Genomic DNA, 22,151 nt, shown 5'->3' on the forward strand with positions numbered 1-22,151 from the left:
AGTAGAATGCCCGTGCGTTGCAACGGGCTTTTAAAGCGCTCTTCATTTGTTCCTTTTTTCTTCCCTTAACTAGAATGTTTCTCACAGTGATATGTGAATTCATAACTTTACAACCAAACTAACATATCAAGAGGTAAAAGCATATTTATCGAAGAGCATATGTACATCAGATTCAACATTAAGGTTTTGATGTCTCGTAGATTGAGAACAAAAAAAATGGTGACTTACCAACAAATCTCATTTATATTTCAGAACATGGCTGTCCTACAATTGTATGCCTACATGATCTTTCTCCCCCTTCCTCCGTCCCTCCCTTGATCTATCGCCCCTCTCTCCCCTCTCTCTCACTCACTCTCCCTTGATCTCTCTTAATTTTGAATGTGTTGCCTTCTGAAGAGGGCTCTAGCGGTCTAGTAGCCGTCTCATGAGCTGGTCGTCATTCTTGTTGTTGGGGGCGACGGCGGATGAATGAGACATGGGTATGTGAGGCATCACAAAATTGCGATTTCAAAATTTTATTTGGAAAACTTTTCTAGCTCAAATTGCTTATTCAAGTTGAAAATCAAATCACATGTATAGAAAAAAAATTCACAAAGAGTATGGGTGCAAGGAGACATGTATTAGGGCATATGTTGTAGAGGAATACCGACTTTTTATACATGGGAGGAACCAACAAAGAAATAAAAATTTGAGAAAATGTTGGGCACAACTGTATTGTCACATGTGGACCTACAATAGATGTTAGTAAATATATGCTCCCTCTGTCATCCCAAAATAAGTGTCTCAACTTTATAGTTGTAGACGGGTATTTTAACTGCTTCATTTCTTGAGACACTTATTCTGGGACGGAGGGAGTACTTTAGAAGTCACAACGACATTCTTAAAAGTGTTATTACCCATCCAAAGAAAGATATTTATGTTGCATAAACATCATAAACCAAAATTCAGCCCAATAAAGTGTACCGATCTTAGTTATTAGCATTACTCACTTGATAGGAGCCGTAATAATCTGCTCATATGTTGCTCCCTTAAGTCTAAGGGTGAGATCAACAACAGAAAAAATCGACAGTGGGAACATGGAAGGCCATTCCAGTCAATTTTCTTACGAGTTCTGGAAGCACCTTACCAACAGCATGCAAGAAATGAAGCAGTGAAAATACCCTTCTACAATCATAAATGACGTAGTTTACGTATCACGAGAAAGTATGTTCAGTCCTAGCTTGTCTTACGAGTAATATACTCCCTCCGGTCCTTTTTAGTCTACATATAAGTTTTGTCTGAAGTTAAAGTATCTCTATTTTGACCAAACTTATAGAAAAAAGTATCAACATTCACAATGCCAAATCAATATTATTAGATTCGTTATGAAATGTAGTTTCATAATACATATATTTGATATTGTAGATGTTCATATTTTTTAATATAAATTTCGTCAAACATTGCAAAATTTAACTTGACACAAATCTAATACGCGGAGTAAAAATGCCGGAGGGAGTATGTAAAACATTTTTTTTCAAGGCTGACGATATACTATGAACATGTCACCTTCTAACATGCCTGCAACTCCTGAATTTACTTCTCGGAGGATGATTCAACAATCTTAAAGTGTACAGTAGAAGCTCCATCTTTTCCTTTCCCCACACCCATGCAAGAATGCCGCAAGTTCTACGTCCACCTCCCTCTCCAGCAAGACTTGACCGACTGCCTCTCCCCTCCGGCTTCCTGCACCTCAAGACCACATAAAAAAAATTCAGAAACCACATAAACCGGACCACAAAGCATTGAACAAAATTAGAACATACTTGAACTCGCATACACCATGTTTTCCATCGATGGCGCCTACATCCCATGGCACATCAATCATAGGCTAAAACGCTCAGAACTTCCAATGATGACATGATAAATATCAAGCATGTGATAACAGTGCAGTCTGATGTACAAGAACTCTGATGAAAGCATCACTAAATCTAGCAATACTTGGTTATGTAGTTTCATGCATGAACAATTGAACATTCATACACGCTCAAATAAAGAGAGCATGTTATATATTCAAATTTCGAGCTTGGCACAGAAACTGAACATAGTCTAAAAATTCAAGCATTGGTGTTTTGATGATCCTGCTAGTACAACTTTTATAGTTAGGATAGTCACCTTGCTATTTCCATTTGAAAGAACAAAAACACCAACAATTGGGATGGGTATGGCGATGCAACCCCTCACCTGCGTTCTGCAAAACCTTGTTAATTAGTTGCTAGCATCCATAGCTCCAGCTCACCCCTTCGACTGGCAGCGTGCGAGAGAGCGCACCGGCCGGCCACTGCTGACTGGCGGGAGCAGGTGAGGAATGCAGTGACACACACACACACACATCATGTAACACCCCGGATGTAACTTGCCATATTTGTAACTCCAACTCTTGCCATTTTCGGCTATGTACTATGATATTCACTTCGTGGTCGGGTTTTGTTTTCTGTATTGCTTTTTGGTCATGTCATGCATCTCATATCATGTCATCATGTGCATTGCATTTGCATACGTGATCATCTCATGCATCCGAGCATTTTCCCCGTTGTCCGTTTTGCAATCCGGCACTCCCATCTCCTCCGGCGCACCCCTCTTGTTTTTCTTTCGTGAGTGGGTGTTAAACGTTCTCGGAATGGTCCGAGGTTTGTCAAATGACCTTGGTATACCACCGGTAGGCCACCGGTCAAGTTTCGTTCCATTTGGAGTTCGTTTGGTACTCCAACGGTTAACCGGGTAACCGCAGATGCCTTCTGTGTGTTACAGCAAAACCCCCTCTCTAAACAGCCCAAAACCCCTCTAAGTCACTTCCATGCTCTAGGTCGTTCGATCACGATCGTGTGGGCGAAAACCGCACCTCATTTGGAGCCTCCTAACTCCCTCTACCTATATATTTGCATCCCTCCCGAATTTACGTTCGCAGTCCAAACCCTAGCAGTTTTCCCTCTCCGCCGCCGGACGAAACCACCCCGCCGACGGATGTGTCCGCTTCTCCGCCGCCGCCCGCGTCCAACCGGAGCCCGCCACCTGTCGCCGCCGCCCTCCCCACCGCGCGGCCCGCGAGGGCCCAGCGCCGGCCCCCGAACCCGGTCGCGCCCCGCTGCCCTCGCCGCCTCCGCCGCGCCGCCGCCGTCGCCGTCTTCGCCGGCCGCCGCCTCGCGCAGCGCGCCGCCGCCGTTCGTCGCCGCCTCCTCGGCGTCCATGCCCGAGTCCGGCGCCTCCTCGCCGCCCTCTCCCTCCGGCCGACGCCCTCTCCCTCCTCCCTCACCGGCTAAAGCTCCGGCGAGCTTGCGAGCTCCGGCGAGCTCGAACTCCACCAGTGCCCGATCCAGATCTGAATAGTATCCCGAAGGTTGACTTTTCCCGTACCCCGATTTTTCTCCAAGTTTTAAAGTTTTTATGATATATGCCCATGTTCAGTGCATCATAACTCTCCGCATATAGCTCCGTTTCACGCTTGTGATATATGGAATTGTTCGTCTCATGATGCTCTTCATTTTGTTTCATTGCACCATGTTCATTTGAGGCCATATTGATGCCCAAATCTCTGGTGCAAGAGTGCTAGTTGCTGTTGTCTGCTGTTACTGAGCAGAACTTGGTGATTTGTTATTTTTGTTGCATTTATTCTGTGCATCTTATGGGCATGAGCTCTACATGTGTTTTGTTGTATGCCATGCCATCTTTCCAGTAGTGTATGCCATGTATTTTTGTGATCTCTGTGGTGACTAGCACAAGCATGCAAACTAGGCCCCGTAATGTTTCTGATTTCAGGGACATTGATTCCTCCAAGTCTTTGTCTGCTGTTATTTTGTTGCCATGTAAACTTGATGCTACAGAGAGATCCATGCATATTTTGGAGATGTTCAGTAAGGATATTTTGTAGATATTGTTGTAGTTGATCTATTCCTGCTCTTGTTTGCAATTATGAAGTGCCATAGCATGACTCAATCTTGCTCTACTTTTGCTATAAAATATTTCTGACAGATTGTTTACGTGTTATTCAATTTTGCCAAGCTTGTTGTTGTTGTTGTTTCATACATGCTATATACTTTCTCTTGCCACGGATAGCTTCATAAACATGCCTTCTTGCTGTAGGTATGCTTGTTTTGTCATGCATTGCCTTGTGGTGAGTGCATCAAGCTCATCAAGATGCCTTCATATTATTGTTTCTGCCATGCTCTGTTTTCTGCCAAGTCTGGAACCTGTTAACGAAACTTGCTATGTCTACATGGTTGCCATCATATCTTCTGGTCCTTTTTGGCTTATGGTCAGTAAGGGTTTTGTCATATGCATTTAGTAGAATACTTACATGCCTTGTTTTGCCATGTTAAGTTCCTGTCGCATGTCGTTTGCTTGCTCTGAACATTGCTACCTGATGCTGTTTCAGTCATGTCCAGTAATTTTCACCAAGTCTGTGAACCTGTTATATTTTGCACTTTTGCCATGCTTGTTTGAACCTGTTATGTTGTCAACTAGCCGTAGCTCAGTGTTCATCTTTTGTCAAGCATCTCCTTTAGATTACTTCCATATGCTTTGTTGCTACGTTGGAGTGCTGTAGCATAGTTTCTTGATGTATTCTAAGTGCTATCATGCTGTTAATCTCAGATTCGTGTCATTTTTGTCTTGCTTGCCATTTGCAAACCGTGCATCCGTTTCCGGTGATCTTTATATCGATTTCGACCGAAATCATCTCATCTTTCCAGTGGCATGCTGGGTTTGCCAAGTTACTGCTTTGTTCATCATTTTCCTTCCGGAGCACGCATATGCATCGCATATCCCATCTCGCATATCAGTCATGTTTTGCATCATGTTGCTTGTGCATTTCCCGTGATTGATTGTGGTTCCATTGCTTGTGTTCTTTTCCTGGGTAGAGCCAGGAGACGAGTTCGTAAACGAGGAACCTGTTGAGTACTCTTACGAGGGTCAAGCTTTCGACAACTCTCAGAACCTTGCAGGCAAGATGACCATACCCTCGAAATCACTTCTATCTTTGCTTTGCTAGTTGTTCGCTCCATTGCCATGCTGCGCTACCTACCTCTTGCTTTATCATGCCTCCCATATTGCCATGTCAGCCTCTAACCATCCTTTCCTAGCAAACCGTTTTTTGGCTAAGTTACCGCTTTTGCTCAGCCCTTCTTATAGCGTTGCTGTTGCAGGTGAAGTTGAAGTTTGTTCCATGTTGGAACATGGATATGTTGGGATATCACAATATCTCTTTTTTAAATTAATGCATCTATATATTTGGTAAAGGGTGGAAGGCTCGGCCTTATGCCTGGTGTTTTGTTCCACTCTTGCCGCCCTAGTTTTTGTCTTACCGGTATTATGTTCCTTGAGTTTGCGTTCCTTACGCGGTTGGGTGATTTATGGGACCCCCTTGACAGTTCGCCTTGAATAAAACTCCTCCAGCAAGGCCCAACTTTGGTCTTACCATTTGCCACCTAAGCTGTTGAGGATATTGACCTTAGAGTCACCCGCCAGAAGGGGCCGGGTTACTCATAATGGTCATCGCCAGAAGCCCGGCGCCAAGCTTGAAGACGGTGGGCCAAAGATGGGCTTAAGACCCGGATATGGCTTAAGGCCCGTAGTTACAATCATTATTATGGTAGAACTTTTAGTGTAAGGCAAGAATAGTTGAGAGTCCGAGCCGAACACTCTTATGAGCCGGCCGGGACTCTGAGAGCTGCTGGGCGTCAGCCTCCCTATATAAAGGGACGACCCAACAACGGTTTAGGGACAAGAAAGATCTCATCGAGAGCCAGGCATAGCAGTTAAGCTCCCTGGTCATCGAAACCCTAATCAATACCACCTCAAACTGGACGTAGGCCTTTACCTTCACCGTAAGGGGCCGAACCAGTATAAACCCTCGTGTTCCTTGTCCCACTTAACCCCTTCAAGCTTCCTAGTTGCGATGGCTCCACGACTAAGTCCTAGCTCGAGGACATCTGCCGTGACAATTCCACGACAGTTGGCGCCCACCGTGGGGCCAGCGCACGGTGGATTTGAGTTCTTGAAGGGCAGCTTCGAAGGGCTCAAGGGATACGCTGTGGGCCGGATGACCAAGAGTCGTCGCGGCAAGCTCTACATCGACGATGCAAACTGGGGCCCCGACGCCGGCTCAATTGAGTACGGGTACCGGGTCCCCTTCGGCGGAATTCATGTTTTCATTGGCAAGATTGGTGAGCCGGGCCCTGAGCCGGATCTCTGCGCCGATCTCATCGAAACGGCTCAGCGTGCACGACCCGCCCGGGCCCGGCCTGCCGTAAAGCATTCTTTTGTGGGATGTATCCATGGAGGGCTCTCTGATTGATCTGGATCTGGTAATGAGACGGCCGCCGGCTCTGACGGCGAGCCGTCCACTGATGAGTCAAACTCGTTGTATCAACTTCAAGATGGCAGGCTCATGGGTTGTTCCGATGGTGACAGTATTCCGGACCCGTTTGAGCCGCCAAGCCGGGTTGGAATCTTCATGGCCGGCGCGCAGCCTGTTCAGAACCCTACTGCTGGAGCGGGAAACCCGGTGCCCTCGCCGACTCAGGTGCTAATGGATCTCACGGACAAGATGACGGCCCTGTTAACCGCCACGGTTGACCCGGCGGATCAAGCTCAGCATGATGCGGAGGTGGCACAGCTGAAGTTGGATCTAGTGAAAGCTAAGGAGGATCTGGCAGCAGAGGGGATCAGGATGGCTGCGGAGAGGGCGGCTCTCGACGCCCAAACTTAGTTGATCCAGGCGCTGTCCTTCCGGCTCACGATGGATCAAAACGCGTCCAATGAGGTCCTGAGAAGGAGGCATCAGAAGGCCCAATCTCGACTCCCTCCGGTTTACGATCCACGAAACCTCTTCAACACGCCAGGTGCAGGGTCTAGTAACCCGCCAGGGGTCATAGTGCCCGGGTCTGGGACCCCTATTCAGCCGCAAGTAATGGGGCCTCCCCAGATGCACCCTGCCCCGCCTCAGTACGTGCCAATACCACCGGGTCATTATACTAACCCACTGGAGAACATGGTCGCCGCGGCAGCACGGCTGGCGGCTCTACCAGTCGACGGCGACTCTCCGACGGCTATTGAAACCCGCCGGGTCAGGGAACTCCTTCAGACAGCACTGGCGATGCAAGAGGCGTACTCTTACAGCCGGGACAGGATCCACTCGACCCCTCGTCCAGGCCGGAGCCCGAGTTACAGCAGACACATGGTCTCAGCGACCGGCTCAAGTAACGTCCGACGCCATGACCCGCCCCCTGGCCATGGCCCGGCTCATAATGGAGCCTTTCACGCAGCAGACCAAGACAGAGCGCGGCAAGAGGCGGAGCAGGTGCCTCAGTTGACAGCTTACCAGACTCCCCCGGCTTATCCGACGACGTCCGTCGACGTGGGTATCCCTACCAGGACTGGGGGTGTCCCTTGCTTAGTGCCAGCTATCCGCAATGAACGTCTACCCAAGGACTTCAAAGGCCCTAGGAAGGTGCCCAATTACACGGCTGACCTACAACCCGTAGCCTAGATCGAGAGTTACGAGATGGCCATGGAACTACTGGAGGTCAGTGAGGCGGCAATGGCCAAGTACTTCACCATGATGTTGGATGGGACTGCCCGCACTTGGTTGAAAGGGCTACCACCGAATTCCATCGGGTCTTGGGCTAAGCTGAAAGCCCGTTTCATCCAAAACTTCAAGGATACCTGTAGGCAGTCTATGTCAATTGTGGATTTGACTAACTGTAAGCAGCAGGAGGGTGAATCCACGACGCATTGGGTTCGCCGGGTCAAGGAGATCATACATTCACCAGATAAGATGGATGCCGGCTCTGCAGTCTTAATGTTGGAGCAGAATTGTCGCTTCGTGCCCCTGAAGATGAAACTCGGGCGGCTTAAGCGCGACTACAATGATATGGGTACACTAATGGCGGCTCTTGTCAAGTACGCCGATTCTGATGGTACCAAGGATCCCCCTTAAGATGATGAAAGGGCAGGGAAGGGAAAGAAGAACGGCAATGGCAAGGGTCCTCAGCATAACCCGGTGAACCAAGGAGGAGGCAAGCGCAAGGCCGATGGCAGCCTAGAGTTTGTAGCCAACGCCAGCTCACAAGGTAATAACCAGCGACGCAAGGGGAGGGCCCCTCCCCGAGCCAGCGGGTCAGGCCCGACGCTAGAGCAGCTGTTGAATGAACCTTGTCCAAGGCATGGCTCTAGAGAGAAGCCAGCTACCCATCTATGGAAAGATTGTGCAATCATTAAGGCCTTTAAGAATTACAATGGCCCGGGCGGCGGCTCAAATTCTAATCCACAGAATGGTCAAGGGGGCTTTAATCAACAGTCTAGCCAAGGTCATCAACAGCAGCAGGGGGGTTATCAGACCAATCCAAAGCAGCTTAGTGGTGGACAGTATCATGTGTTTACCACCAGTCTGTGTAAGAGAGATCAGAAGCTTCATAAGAGGGTTGTGAATGCCGTTGAGCCGGCGGTTCCACGCTACTTGCGGTGGTCTGAGCAGCCTATAGTGTGGAATAGGGAGGATCACCCTCCCCGGGTGGATAACCCGGGCCACTTGGCCTTAGTGGTGGCTTTTCAGGTGGGAGGATATAAGTTCACTAAGGTGCTCATGGATGGAGGCAGCAGCATCAACATCCTCTATTATGAGACGTTCCGTCGTATGGGGTTGATTGATAAGAACCTCAGCAAGTCCAACACTATTTTCCACGGTGTGGAACCTGGTAAGTCGGCTTATCCAGTCGGCAAGATCGAGTTGGAAGTGGCCTTTGGAGATGAGAACAACTACAGGGTGGAGAAGTTGACCTTTGAGGTGGTTAAGATAAGAAGTCCATACCATGCCATATTTGGGCGGCCGGCTTATGCCAAGTTCATGGCACGGCCGTGTCACGTGTACTTACAGCTCAAGATGCCGGGTCACAATGGGACCATTACGGTTCACGGCAGCCGGAAAGTGGCTCTGGAATGTGAGGAAGGCGATGCAGCTTATGCAGAATCTGTTTGTGCAACAGAGGAGTTGAAGTTTTACAAAGACAATGTTGACCCAACAGATATGACCTCTCTGAAAAAGCCGACTACGGAAAATGAGCCGGCGATGAAATTTAAGTCGGCTGATGAAACTAAGCTTGTTGATTTTGTTCCAGGAGATTCATCTCAGCAGTTTAGCATCAGTGCCAATCTGGATCCAAAATAGGAAAGCGCGCTCATCGAGTTCATCCGTGAGAATAGGGACATCTTCGCATGGAAACCTTCTGACATGCCAGGTGTACCTAGAGAACTCGCTGAGCACACTCTCAATGTTGATCCGAAATTTAAGCCGGTCAGGCAGTTCCTTCGGCGGTTTAATGAAGAGAGGCGGAAAGCTATTGGTGAAGAGGTGGCCCGGCTCTTGGCGGCCGGGTTTATTGTTGAAGTCTTTCACCCAGAGTGGTTAGCTAACCCGGTGCTCGTACTCAAGAAGAACGGCACTTGGCGGATGTGTGTGGACTACACGGACTTAAACAAGGCGTGTCCGGCTGATCCTTTTGCCCTTCCCCGTATTGATCAAATTATTGATGCTACGGCAGGTTGTGCGCGCTTAAGTTTCTTGGATGCTTATTCCGGATATCATCAGATTAAAATGGCAGTTAAGGACCAGGAGAAGACGGCATTCATCACTCCCTTTGGAGCCTTCTGCTATGTGTCTATGCCCTTTGGACTCAAGTGTGCACAGGCGACTTATCAGCGTTGTGTGCAGAACTGTCTTCATAACCAGATTGGGCGCAATGTTCATGCTTATGTGGACGATATTGTGGTTAAGTCCATAAAGGAGGAAACCCTGATAGATGATTTAAGGGAAACCTTTGATAATCTCCGGGTCTACAAGATGATGCTTAACCCGGCCAAGTGTGTTTTTGGTGTTCCTGCAGGCAAACTCTTGGGTTTTTTGGTTTCTGACAGAGGCACTGAAGCTAACCCGGAGAAGATCAAGGCCATCACCTCCCTGGCTAAGCCGGCGTGTATAAATGACGTTCAGCGCTTGGCGGGTCGCATCGCTGCTTTAAGCCGGTTTATAAGCCGTTTGGGTGAGAAGGCCATGCCATTATATCAGTTGATGAAGAAAACTGATAACTTTGTCTGGAATGATGCAGCTAATACCGCTTTTGAGGATTTGAAGAAACAGCTGGCAGAGCCCCCAGGCCTTGCTGCTCCGGTCGATAAGGAGCCCTTATTACTGTACGTGGTGGCGAACACACGAGCCGTCAGTGTGGCTGTGGTGGTGGAGCGCAAGGAAGAGGGTAAGGAGCATCCGGTTCACTGGCCGGTTTATTATGTCAGCGAAGTGCTTATCGAGTCCAAACAGCGGTATCCACATTGGCAGAAGCTTGTTTATGGTGTGTTCATGGCAAGCCGGAAGCTTAAGCATTATTTCCAGGGTCATCCCATCACTGTGGTCAGTTCTGCCCCTCTTGGTGATATCATTCAAAACAGAGAGGCCACAGGGAGAGTGGCTAAGTGGGCTATAGAGCTCGGACCCCATGGTCTAAAATACGTGCCACGCACTGCTGTTAAATCTCAGGCCTTGGTGGATTTCATCAATGATTGGACAGAGTCACAAGTGCCCGAGCAAAAGCCGGACAACACATATTGGACTATTCACTTCGATGGGTCCAGGCAGTTGGAGGGCTCGGGGGCTGGAGTCGTATTGGCTTCCCCTAAAGGTGATAAGTTCCATTATGTGCTACAATTGATGTTTCCTTGTACCAACAACGCAGCTGAGTACGAGGCCTTGCTCCATGGTCTTCGGATGGCTAAGGAGATGAGCTTGAGCCGGGTAAGGTGTTTCGGCGACTCAGACTTGGTGGCTCAACAAGTATCAGGCAAGTGGGACTCTAAGGACCCTCTCATGGCGGCTTATCGCCGCGAAGTTGATGCCATTGCTGGGCATTTCCAGGGTTACCAAGTAGAGCACATCGATCGCAGGAAGAACGAGGCCGCTGATGCTTTAAGCCGGCTGGGCTCTCAGCGAAAACCGGTGCCGCCTAATACTTTCCTGGACGTCCTGTATAACCCTTCTGTTAAGTTGCCTACAGAGTAAGACTTGGCTGTCCCTGACCCGGAGGCACGGCTGGTGGCGGCTCTCCACATCATACCGGACTGGACAATACCTTATTTGGCTTACATGACCCGGGGAGAGTTGCCTGAGGATGAAACTGTGGCCAGACAAATAACCCGGCGGGCTAAGTCAATGATTGTTATCAATGGCGAGTTGCATCACCGCAGTGTTACAGGAGCGTTTCAGCGTTGTGTCTCTCCTGAGGAAGGTCAAGAGATCTTGCGCGAGATTCATGAAGGGGATTGTGGCCATCATGCCGGCTCAAAGTCTCTTGTGGCCAAGGCTTTTCGTCATGGGTTTTATCGGCTGACGGCTCATGCTGATGCGGAGGACTTGGTCAGTAAATGTGATGATTGCCAAAGGTTCTTGCGACGGGCTCATGTGCCGGCTCAGGAGCTGAGGATGATCCCAATTACTTGGCCCTTTGCGGTCTGGGGGCTTGATATGGTTGGGCCTTTTAAAAGGTCCAAGGATAAGAAGACCCACCTCTTGGTGGCAGTTGACAAATTCACAAAGTGGGTGGAAGCTGAGCCAGTTAGCAAGTGCGATGCAGCCACGGCGGTTCAATTTATGAAAAAGGTGTTTTTTCGCTTTGGTTTTCCGCACAGCATTATAACTGACAATGGCACCAACCTATCCAAGGGCGCCATGGAGGAGTTTTGTCAACGAGAGCATATTAGACTTGATGTTTCATCAGTGGCTCATCCTCAATCCAATGGTCAGGCTGAGAGGGCTAATCAGGAGATTCTGAAGGGCATCAAGCCCCGGCTTTTGGTCCCTTTGCAACGGACGCCGGGTTGTTGGGTGGAGGAGTTGCCCTCCGTGTTATGGAGCATCAACACTACTCCTAACAGGTCTACAGGTTTCACGCCTTTCTTCATCGTTTATGGGGCAGAAGCAGTCCTCCCCAGTGACATCCGTCATGACTCGCCTCGAGTGGCGGCTTATGTTGAGGCGGATAATGAACAGGCGCGCCAAGATGCTCTTGACTTGTTGGACGAACAGCGTGATGTGGCAGCAGCTCGCTCAGCGATTTACCAACAAGACCTGCGCCGTTATCATAGTCGCCGGGTTAAATCCCGGGTCTTCCAGGAAGGCGATCTCGTGCTCCGGCTCATCCAAGATCAAACAGATGCGCACAAGCTATCCCCACCTTGGGAAGGGCCCTTTGTGGTCAGCAAGAATTTGCACAACGGGTCATATTACCTCATTGACATTCGGGAGCACAAAGATTCACGTAAGTCGGAGGAAGAGACCCGTCGGCCGTGGAACATAGCTCAGCTTCGGCCTTACTACACTTGAGCCACCGGCTCTCATAATGTACATATTTCTCTCAGCCATGTATATATTATGATAAGCAATAAAGCAGGACCTCTGTCCTTTTTCTCCTCCAAATGTGCACGTGTTGTTTTCATTGCAAGATTACATGATAACTTGAAGGAGGATCCGGCTTATGATCGTATTCGAATCTAGCCGTAGGCAATAAGGTCACTTGGGGGCTTCCTGTTCAAACATAGGTCGTATTCGAACCAAAGAGAACATAGCTGTCGATACCCATTTGATTGGCAAAGTGCCGAGCTCATTGGGGAGTTTTCTTTGATCATATTTGAATCATAGTTTAACCCCTTTGGGAACCGACGTGGATCGTATTCGAATCAGCGTCGTTAAACAATTCTTAAAGTCATTTGGGGGCTTCCTGTTCAAACATGGGTCGTATTCGAACCAAAGAGAACATAGCTGTCGGTACCCTCTTGATTGGCATCGCCACACCCACTGGGGGCTATATGATCGTATTCGAATCCTAGCATAACCCCTTTGGGCCGGGTCTCTCGTCGTATTCGAACCGGAAGCCCCTAAGTTCTTCTGCTTTATAGCAAGTTTCTTTTGATTATTTCAAAGTGTCTACAGCCGGGTCTCACTTTGCCGGCTTAACATTGATTTCCAGTGTTAAGACAGGTAAACCGGAATTAAGGTACCAACCTTATTACCCGGGTTATCTAAACCGGAAGTATACTTCCAGGCCGCTAAGTGTGTTATTACGGCTGTATTAAGGACATAATCGAGGACCAGTCTTTTTTGATTCATATTCCGGGTTATATGTCTAAAGCATATGATTCTCAGTGCGGTAAGCCGCCTAGAGACTTGTGATTTGTCCTTTTATGCAGGATAGTTAAAGGAAACTATTTTGAGTTTAAGGAAAATGAATGATCAATCATGACCCGGAGAAATATAAAGGAGAAGCCTTCAATGGACTTCGGCATTCAACGCGTGCACGATGGCACGGCAGAGTTAAAGTGTTGGTCCTACTCTATTACAAGACTCATTGAGTCCGAAAGGGTGGAGCATTGTTTTATAAGCCGCCCGCAGAGTTAAGACGCTTGCTGGGTTGAAGTCTCCGGCTCGTCCATCTCTTCTCCTACGGTTGTTCCCAAGACCTGGAAGGTTGATGACTTCCAGTCGATGCCGCTGAGAGCTTCGAATTGAGCTTCCTCATCAATTAACCCGGCCGGGTCAATCTCCGGGGCGAAGGTGTGCTGACGAGCCGGCGGGATTAAGCTGAGGGCTTCATAGCGCAGAGTAGGGATCCTCTGATTTTCTGCATCGTAACCCGGCTGATACTTAGTCAGATCTGTATCATTGCCAATCAGAGTGCCCACCGGGCGTACGGCCTTCACGCAAGCTGCGAAGTCCTTCTGATCGAAGGCGGTGCCGTCTTCCTTCAAACTTGGATAGCCGAGGGCGATGTCCGCCGGGTCTAACTCTGGAAGGAACGCCTTGGCCCGGCTCAGCGCAGCGATCGCTCCGGCTCTTGCAGAGGCCCGTCGCAGCTCTTGGATACATTGAGGCAGTACGGCGAGCCGGCGAAGGACTTCCGCCAGGTGAGTCGGCACCTTGTTGGATAGGGCCACCACAGCCAAGGCACGCTGTGACCCGGTGTAGAGTTGCTCCACCAGGGTGTACACGGCCTTCAGCTTGGTTCCACACTCTGGTTGAGGTTGGCACTTCTGGGACCTGTTTAACAGAATAAGATAAGCCACCGACAAGGATGAGTTATGAGATATAAAAATTCTAAACTTGATGAAAGCCGGTGAAATGACTTACCGAAGATTGCGGCGACCATCTGGGACACTTGGCGCTTTAAACCGGAGAGTTCGACGGTCTTCTCGGAGAGAGCCTTCTCCGCATGTTCAGCCCGGTTCACCAGCGTGACCTTTTCTTCGGCCCAAGCCTTCCGTTCAGCGTCAAACTCCGTCTTCAGCTTTTCTTGTGCATCAATGCTGGACACAAATTTGGGATTTGCCTTCCGGGTCTCTGTCTCTTGTGTCTTCAGATGGGTCTTGAGATCAGCGATGTCAGCTTCAAGCTTCTTGCCAGCAGCCTGCAGAATTGCCGGGTCATAAGATGAACAGTTACTATACAATCTTAAAAGTCCCAAGCACTTTCCAAGCAAAGGCACTTGGCACTTGGGGGCTAATGCATATTGAACGTTTCTATCTACAAATTGCCGGTTCAATTGAGTAAGCCGGAACTTAAGTCTACAACATATTCAGTCATAAGTGGTCGACTTGGGGGCTAGCATGGTAAAGGTAACTATGCAGTAAGTAAGAAGACAGAAGAATAATACCTCAGACTTCTGCTGAATCTGGTTCACCATGGCAATCTCAGCATCCCGGCTCTTGTGCACTTGGCTGACGTAGCCAGAGACGAGCTCTCCAATGCTCAGGTTGGTGTAGTCGGTGAGGTCCAGATTAACCCGGCGGGGCTGAAGCAACTCCCCCTTGGCAGAGCACTTGGCCAGAGCAGTAGGTCTCCCCGGCTCAACATACTCCGTCCGGGTGATTACCACATCCGGGTCATCCGCTGGTTGAGCCAAGCTGGAGGCCTCCGGGTTAGCAGAAGCTTCTGCTATGGGCTTGTTGGTTGGAGCAGCAGCCTCAGGAGCAGTGGCAGCTGGCGGTTCTTGAGCGGCTACCTCCGGCTCAGGCAAGTCCGGTTCATCAGCCGGCTTGTGCTTCTTCGCCCTTTTGCTGAGTTTTGCTTGGGCACTAAAAAGACAGAAAGGTTAAGCACAAAAGTATAAGTAAAGACAAAGTACAACATAACATGATTATTATTACCCGGACACAGTCTTGAAAGCCGGCAGGTTCGACTACATAGAGTCGCCCGAAGAGGGGGAAGTCTCTTGATAATTTGAGTCAGAAGAATTGAGCGGCTGACGTATAACACCCGCCAAAGGATGAAAAGGGTACAAGTTGGAGATAACCTCAGTTCGGCGCTTCCTCGATGCGTCAGGTAACCCGGAGGAGAGGTCGGCGTCCTTGTTGGTCCGGGTGTGACGCCGGTTTTCATGAACCTGTCGCTTCAAAATAAATTGAGGGTCTTGATAAGCTAAAGGATGTGAAAAGCTTACTTTCCGGGTTACCCTTCGGACTTTCAGCCTTGGCAAGGGCTCCGAGTCGGAGGAAAGTGACATTACCTCTTCAACCACCGGGTTACTTGCGCCGGTGTCATCCTATTGATGAATAGTATGGATAAGATGGACAGAAATAAATAGCAGATATAGCAAGAGCTTACAGGTTCAGGGGTTACCTCTGACTCGGAGCTGTCGCTTAATTGCATCAGCTCTGAAGCAGTTGGCCTACTTCCCTTCTTACGGGGAGCGGCTTTCTTGGCGGCTTTCTTCGCCTTTCTGGCCTTCTTGGCCGCCTCATGGTCATATTTGACCCGCCAGAACTTGTCATCAGCCTGAAAAATACAATGATGATTTCTTAAAACGATTCAGATGAAAGTTATATACAGAAGAAGATAAGATGTTCAGATCAGCGGCTTACCGCTGGGGCTGGGTTGGTCTTGCAGAAGGGGGCTAACCCGGTCCTCCCGCAGTCTGCCAGGCTCTCGTTCAAGAGAGCCTTGGTCATATCCTCTGCAACATCTTCAGGAAGATCGTTGCGGCTGTGTCTCTGGGGGTCATCCTTTCGGCCCGTGTACTCGCACATTAAGCCGGGGCGGCGGCTCAATGGGATCACCCGCCAGGAGATCCAGACCCGGACCAGATCGATTCCGTTGAGACCATTGCCCAGGAGAGCCTTGATCTTGTTGATGGTGGGGAGCAGAGGTTGGCGTTCTGCCTGAGTTAACTTGTCAGACAGCGGGTGAGTCGGTCCAGACGCGAGGGGCGAAAGCCGGGCAACGGACTCTCATCAGCCGGTGACGTGTCTTGGCAGTAGAACCACGTCAGATTCCAGTCTTTGGGGTGGCTTGGCGGCTCTGCGTAAGGGAAAAGGCAGTCCCTCCGCCGCTGAATGGAGATGCCACCAAGCTCCAAACTTGGCCCATTGGCGCACTCATTCTGACGGTTCAGGTAGAAGAGCTCTCTGAAGAGCAGAAGGCTGGGCTCCTCTCCAAGGTAGACCTTGCAGAACACTTGGAAGTTGCAGATATTGGACATTGAGTTGGGTCCTATGTCTTGAGGGCGCAGGTCGAAGAAATTCAGCACGTCTCTGAAAAACTTTGAGCCGGGCGGTGCGAAGCCCCGGCTCATGTGATCTGCAAAAATGACCACCTCCCCGTCCTTTGGCTGTGGTCTCTCTTCTGACGGGTCAGGGGCACGGTAGGACATGACGTCCTTCTTCGGCAGGTAGCCAGACTTGACAAAATCTGCTAACGTCTCGTTGGTGACATTGGACCTCATCCAATTGCAAGTGATGGAGGCTTTAGGAGCTTTGGGAGGCATGGTGAAAGTCGGCAGCCTATGATAAAAGGAAACGTCCGGTTTAAGTATAAGCCGGAGGAAAGTTATAGTTCAATGTTAAAGTGGCGGCTTATGAAGGGGACTAATGACATATACCTAAGTGCACTGGGCTATTTAAGCCGCCTGAAGTATTGAGAGTAATTCGATTATCTACGGCCCAATCACAGATGAGCTAGAAAATTCTACGGCGCATGGTCTCCTTTAAGTCGGAAGGTTCTACGGTGCGTGTTTTCTTTAAACCGGAAATGTAAACCGCCATGACTCAATGAGGGCAGTTTTTTACTAAGTATGGTGAAAACAGGTTTCACACATTGCGGTAAATATTTTGGATCAAAATGGTCGGGCAAAAGAAAAAGTTTCTAGACCTAGAAACAGACGCGAGGGAAGTTCTTGAGCTCGAATGAGGCCTTTATGCAGTAAAAAGAGACCTACTTGCGTTTGAAATGAGTACTAAACAGCCGCCGCAATAGTTCTATACTATACTAAGATCAAAAAGAGGCAGTAAAAATCAAATCTACTGAGGGCCGCGATGAACTACGAAGAACAGAGGAAGAACTACGGAGCCCTAGTGTGGATCTGCCCTATGGAGTAGCGAGGACTCACCGGTGCTGAAGAGGAGCGGAGGTTGCCGCCGTTTGTCTGGACCGAGTCAGGGTGATGCAGCGGCCAAGGTTGACGAAGACCGGGGGCGCGGCGGCGGCGGCGGAGTTCGAGCTCGAGCAGAGGAACATGGGCGCGAGGAGGAAGAAGAGTGGTTGAAGGCCCGTCGGGCCGGGCTATTTATAAGGGCGAGTTCATAAGTGGGTGCGAGAAACGAGGAGACCACGGCGTGGTTATCTCCCCATGAAACGCCTCGATTTTCGGGATGGCAGTAAAGATAAGATCCGTTGCGGATCTGGTGGAGTAAAAAACGGGCTTAATGGAAGATGACGTCACGGTGGATTACCCAGGGTCCAGAGGATGACGTCACGCCGGGTTATGGCCTTCACACAAAGGTAAGCCGGAGATTTTTTCTGTCGAAAGGATTGAAGATTGACATGAGCCGGCTCAAATCAATCTGGGGCCTAATGTTGAGGATATAGACCTTAGAGTCACCCGCCAGAAGGGGCCGGGTTACTCATAATGGTCATCGCCAGAAGCCCGGCGCCAAGCTTGAAGACGGTGGGCCAAAGATGGGCTTAAGACCCGGATATGGCTTAAGGCCCGTAGTTACAATCATTATTATGGTAGAACTTGTAGTGTAAGGCAAGAATAGTTGAGAATCCGAGCCGGACACTCTTATGAGCCGGCCGGGACTCTGAGAGCTGCTGGGCGTCAGCCTTCCCATATAAAGGGACGACCCGGCAGCGGTTTAGGGACAAGAAAGATCTCATCGAGAGCCAGGCATAGCAGTTAAGCTCCCTGGTCATCGAAACCCTAATCAATACCACCTCAAACTGGACGTAGGCCTTTACTTTCACCGTAAGGGGCCGAACCAGTATAAACCCTCGCGTTCCTTGTCCCACTTAACCCCTTCAAGCTTCCTAGTTGCGATGGCTCCACGACTCAGTCCTAACTCGAGGACATCTGCCGTGACAATTCCACGACATAAGCCTTTTCCCCCGGGTTTTCGCGAGCCCGAGGGTCATCTTTATTTTAACCCCCGGGCCAGTGTTCCTCTGAGTGCTGGTCCAAACTAGAGTATCGTGTGGGACCGTCCCTTGGCAACTTGGGTTATGTTGGTACCTGTACGCTTCGCTTATCCGTTGTGCCCGGAGAACGAGATATGTGCAGCTCCTATCGGGATTTGTCGGCACATTCGGGCGGCTTTGCTGGTCTTGTTTTATCATTGTCGAAATGTCTTGTAAACCGGGATTCCGAGACTGATCGGGTCTTTCCGGGAGAAGGTTTATCCTTCGTTGACCGTGAGAGCTTATAATGGGCTAAGTTGGGACACCCCTGCAGGGTATTATCTTTCGAAAGCCGTGCCCGCGGTTATGAGGCAGATGGGAATTTGTTAATGTCCGGTTGTAGAGAACTTGTCACTTGACTTAATTAAAATACATCAACCGTGTGTGTAACCGTGATGGTCTCTTCTCGGCGGAGTCCGGGAAGTGAACACGGTTTGAATTATGAATGACGTAAGTAGGAGTTCAGGATCACTTCTTGGTCATTACTAGATGGCGACCGTTCCGTTGCTTCTCTTCTCGCTCTCTTTGCGTATGTTAGCCACCATATATGCTTAGTGCCTGCTGCAGCTCCACCTCATTACACCATCCTTTCCTATAAGCTTAAATAGTCTTGATCTCGCGGGTGTGAGATTGCTGAGTCCTCGTGACTCACAGATTCTACCAAAACAGTTGCAGGTGCCGACGATGCCAGTGCAGATGATGGGATCGACCTCAAGTGGGAGTTCGACGAGGAACGTGGTCGTTACTATGTGTCTTTTCCTGATGATCAGTAGTGGAGCCCAGTTGGGACGATCGGGGATCTAGCATTTGGGGTTATCTTATTTTCATTTGGATTTTGACCGTAGTCGGTCTATGTGTGTATTTTGGATGATGTATGAATTATATTTATGTATTGTGTGAAGTGGCGATTGTAAGCCAACTCTCGTTATCCCATTCTTGTTCATTACATGGGATTGTGTGAAGATGACCCTTCTTGCGACAAAACCACAATGCGGTTATGCCTCTAAGTCGTGCCTCGACACGTGGGAGATATAGCCGCATCGTGGGCGTTACAAGTTGGTAATCAGAGCCATCCCCGACTTAGGAGCCCCCTGCTTGATCGAATCGCTGGCGTTGTTGAGTCTAGAACAAAAATGTTTTGAGTCTTAGGATTATATATATCGGAGAGTAGGATTCTTTTTACTCCTCAGTCCCTTCGTCGCTCTGGTGAGGTCTCCTGACGTAGAAGTTTTGACTCTTCTCTCCTCAAATTTCACTAAAAAAATTTTAGGATCACGCGGGTATCTTGGAATCGTTCCGATGGTTTTGTGACGAGAACATTGTTCTTGGTGCCTCCTGACATTTAGGGGTTGTGGCAGTGTCCCGGGGAGTTGAGCTCCGAGGTGTTGTCGTCACAATTTTATCGTTGCAGTTCTGGAATACCTGAGTTTCGCCGACATCGAAATCTCTTTTATGCAGTTGTTGGTGAGATCACCTCGACGCCACCCAGTACTGGGGCGGGAGTTCGGGAGTATTGCCATAACTCGTATAACGGATGCTTTTTCGAAGGTTGAGGTACACGATTTCCGAAGGTTTCTTGGTTATGTGTTGACGGATGGATACAGCTGGATCTAGGGATTGCTAGTTTGGGTGATATATTTTGTGTCCCCTGTATCCCCAACACCAGATTGCATAACCAGAAAGTTTCGGGAGTTTATAAGTGGGAATTCAAGTAGCTCTTAGGATATCTTTCCGACAGACGCATGATATGAGATTGGGGTTCGACGTCTAGTGGTCCGCCTTTCCACGGTTGGTTTTACAGTGGTCTCGTAGTGTCTTAAAGAGTCCTTGGCTATGCCGACTCGGGGACGCTTCGTATGTCATGTGCACAGCCTTGTACATGATGGTGCTGTACGATTGAGCCCGTGTGGGCCCCACCACGAAAACTTCGGACGAAATCTCTATCATATGTTTGTTCCGGCTTATTCTGCAAGCCAATACTTTGTTTTGTTTGAATTGTGGTATTCGAGTTGCTTCGAAGTCAAATGTTGATTCCATATCTTTTTCTAAGTGGCTTCTCAACTTATGGAAGTGTGATGATTTACTATGGAATTCATTCGTTCATCCTCGTTCGAATGTTTATTGTGAAGACTATATGTTGCAATTTCTATCCGTTGATTCTACTTATCTATTTGTCTATCAAGATGCTAACGGATGTCACCCTCTTCAGGATGGCTCCGCCAACGCGTCAGAATCCGGATCGCAATGAAGGGAGTCAAGCGAACCCTCCGCCACCACCTCCGCCTCCGGAGGCATGGCAAGCTATCATGGCAGCCACCAACGCCAATGCTCAGATGATTCTGCAACTCTTGCAAGAACGCACCCAAGGGCAAGGCAATCAAGGAAATCAAGGTCAAGGCAACAATCAGCCTCACTTCGCTACCCTCAACCAGTTTCTCGCAAATCAGCCCAAGTCTTTCAGCTACTGTGCCGAGGCCACGGATGCCGATGATTGGCTCGTGGACATCAACAAGCATTTTGAATGTAGCAATGTCAGGCCTGAGGACTATGTCAAGTTCGCTTCTTTTCAGCTCAAGGACCAAGCTGCTGATTGGTATCAACAATACAAAGATTCCAGAGGAGGTCGTGTGATCACTTGGACTGACTTCTGTCGGGACTTCAAAGCGCACCACATTCCACAAAGTGTTGTTGAGAGCAAGCGTGAGGAGTTCCGCAATCTCAAGCAAGGCAACATGTCTGTGTATCAATTCAACATCCAGTTTCAGAAACTTGCTCGCTTCGCTAAACAAGACGTTCCTGATGAAAAGAGCATGATCTATCACTTCAGAGGTGGCCTTAGAGAGGATCTGCAGTTAGCTCTCGTTCTTGTTGAGCCTACTCAGTTTGATCAATTCTATAACATGGCACTGAAGCAAGAGGCTGCTCAGCTCAAGTGTGAGGCTTCTAAGAAGAGAGTCACAGACGCAGTTTAGTCTTCTTCTTCCTCACTTGTGGCTGCTAAGCAACAGAAGTTCTGGTTGCCTCCTCCTCCTCCGTTTCGTCAGCCTTACCAGCAAAAGAACAAAGGTGGCCATGGATCTTCCCACTCTTCCAACTCTGGCTATCAGAACAAGTCTCAGAATCAAGCTCCAAAGTCCAATGCTCCTTATCACCGTCCACTCTAAGAGGTGACTTGCAACAAGTGTCAGCAGAAAGGTCACTATGCTAACAAGTGCTTCAACCAAAGGCGTCTTCCGCCTCCTCCTCCTCCTCCTGTCAGATCTTCCAGCAATGCAGTGGTCAAGCATAATCCAAAGTCTGCAAAGGTGAACATGATGAATGCAGCTCAAGCAGAGGAATCTACTGATGCGATAATGGGTAATCTTCCAGTTAATGATATTCCTGCAAAATTTTTATTTGATACTGGTGCATCGCATTCTTTCATGTCATACCCTTTTGCATCGAAGCACAATTTTGACACAGAGGAATTATCTAGAGCAATGCAAGTTATTTCCCCGGCTAAGCATTTGAGCTCCAGCATGAAGGTTCCGGATGTTTCCATCAAGATGGGAAACTATAAATTTCTGTCTTCTATTGTTCTTGGTGATTCGTATATTGATCTTATTCTCGGGAAGGACTGGCTTTCTAA

This window comes from Triticum aestivum, chromosome 2D, assembly GCF_018294505.1.
Source record: "Triticum aestivum cultivar Chinese Spring chromosome 2D, IWGSC CS RefSeq v2.1, whole genome shotgun sequence".
In the NCBI taxonomy this organism is placed as follows: Eukaryota; Viridiplantae; Streptophyta; class Magnoliopsida; order Poales; family Poaceae; genus Triticum; species Triticum aestivum.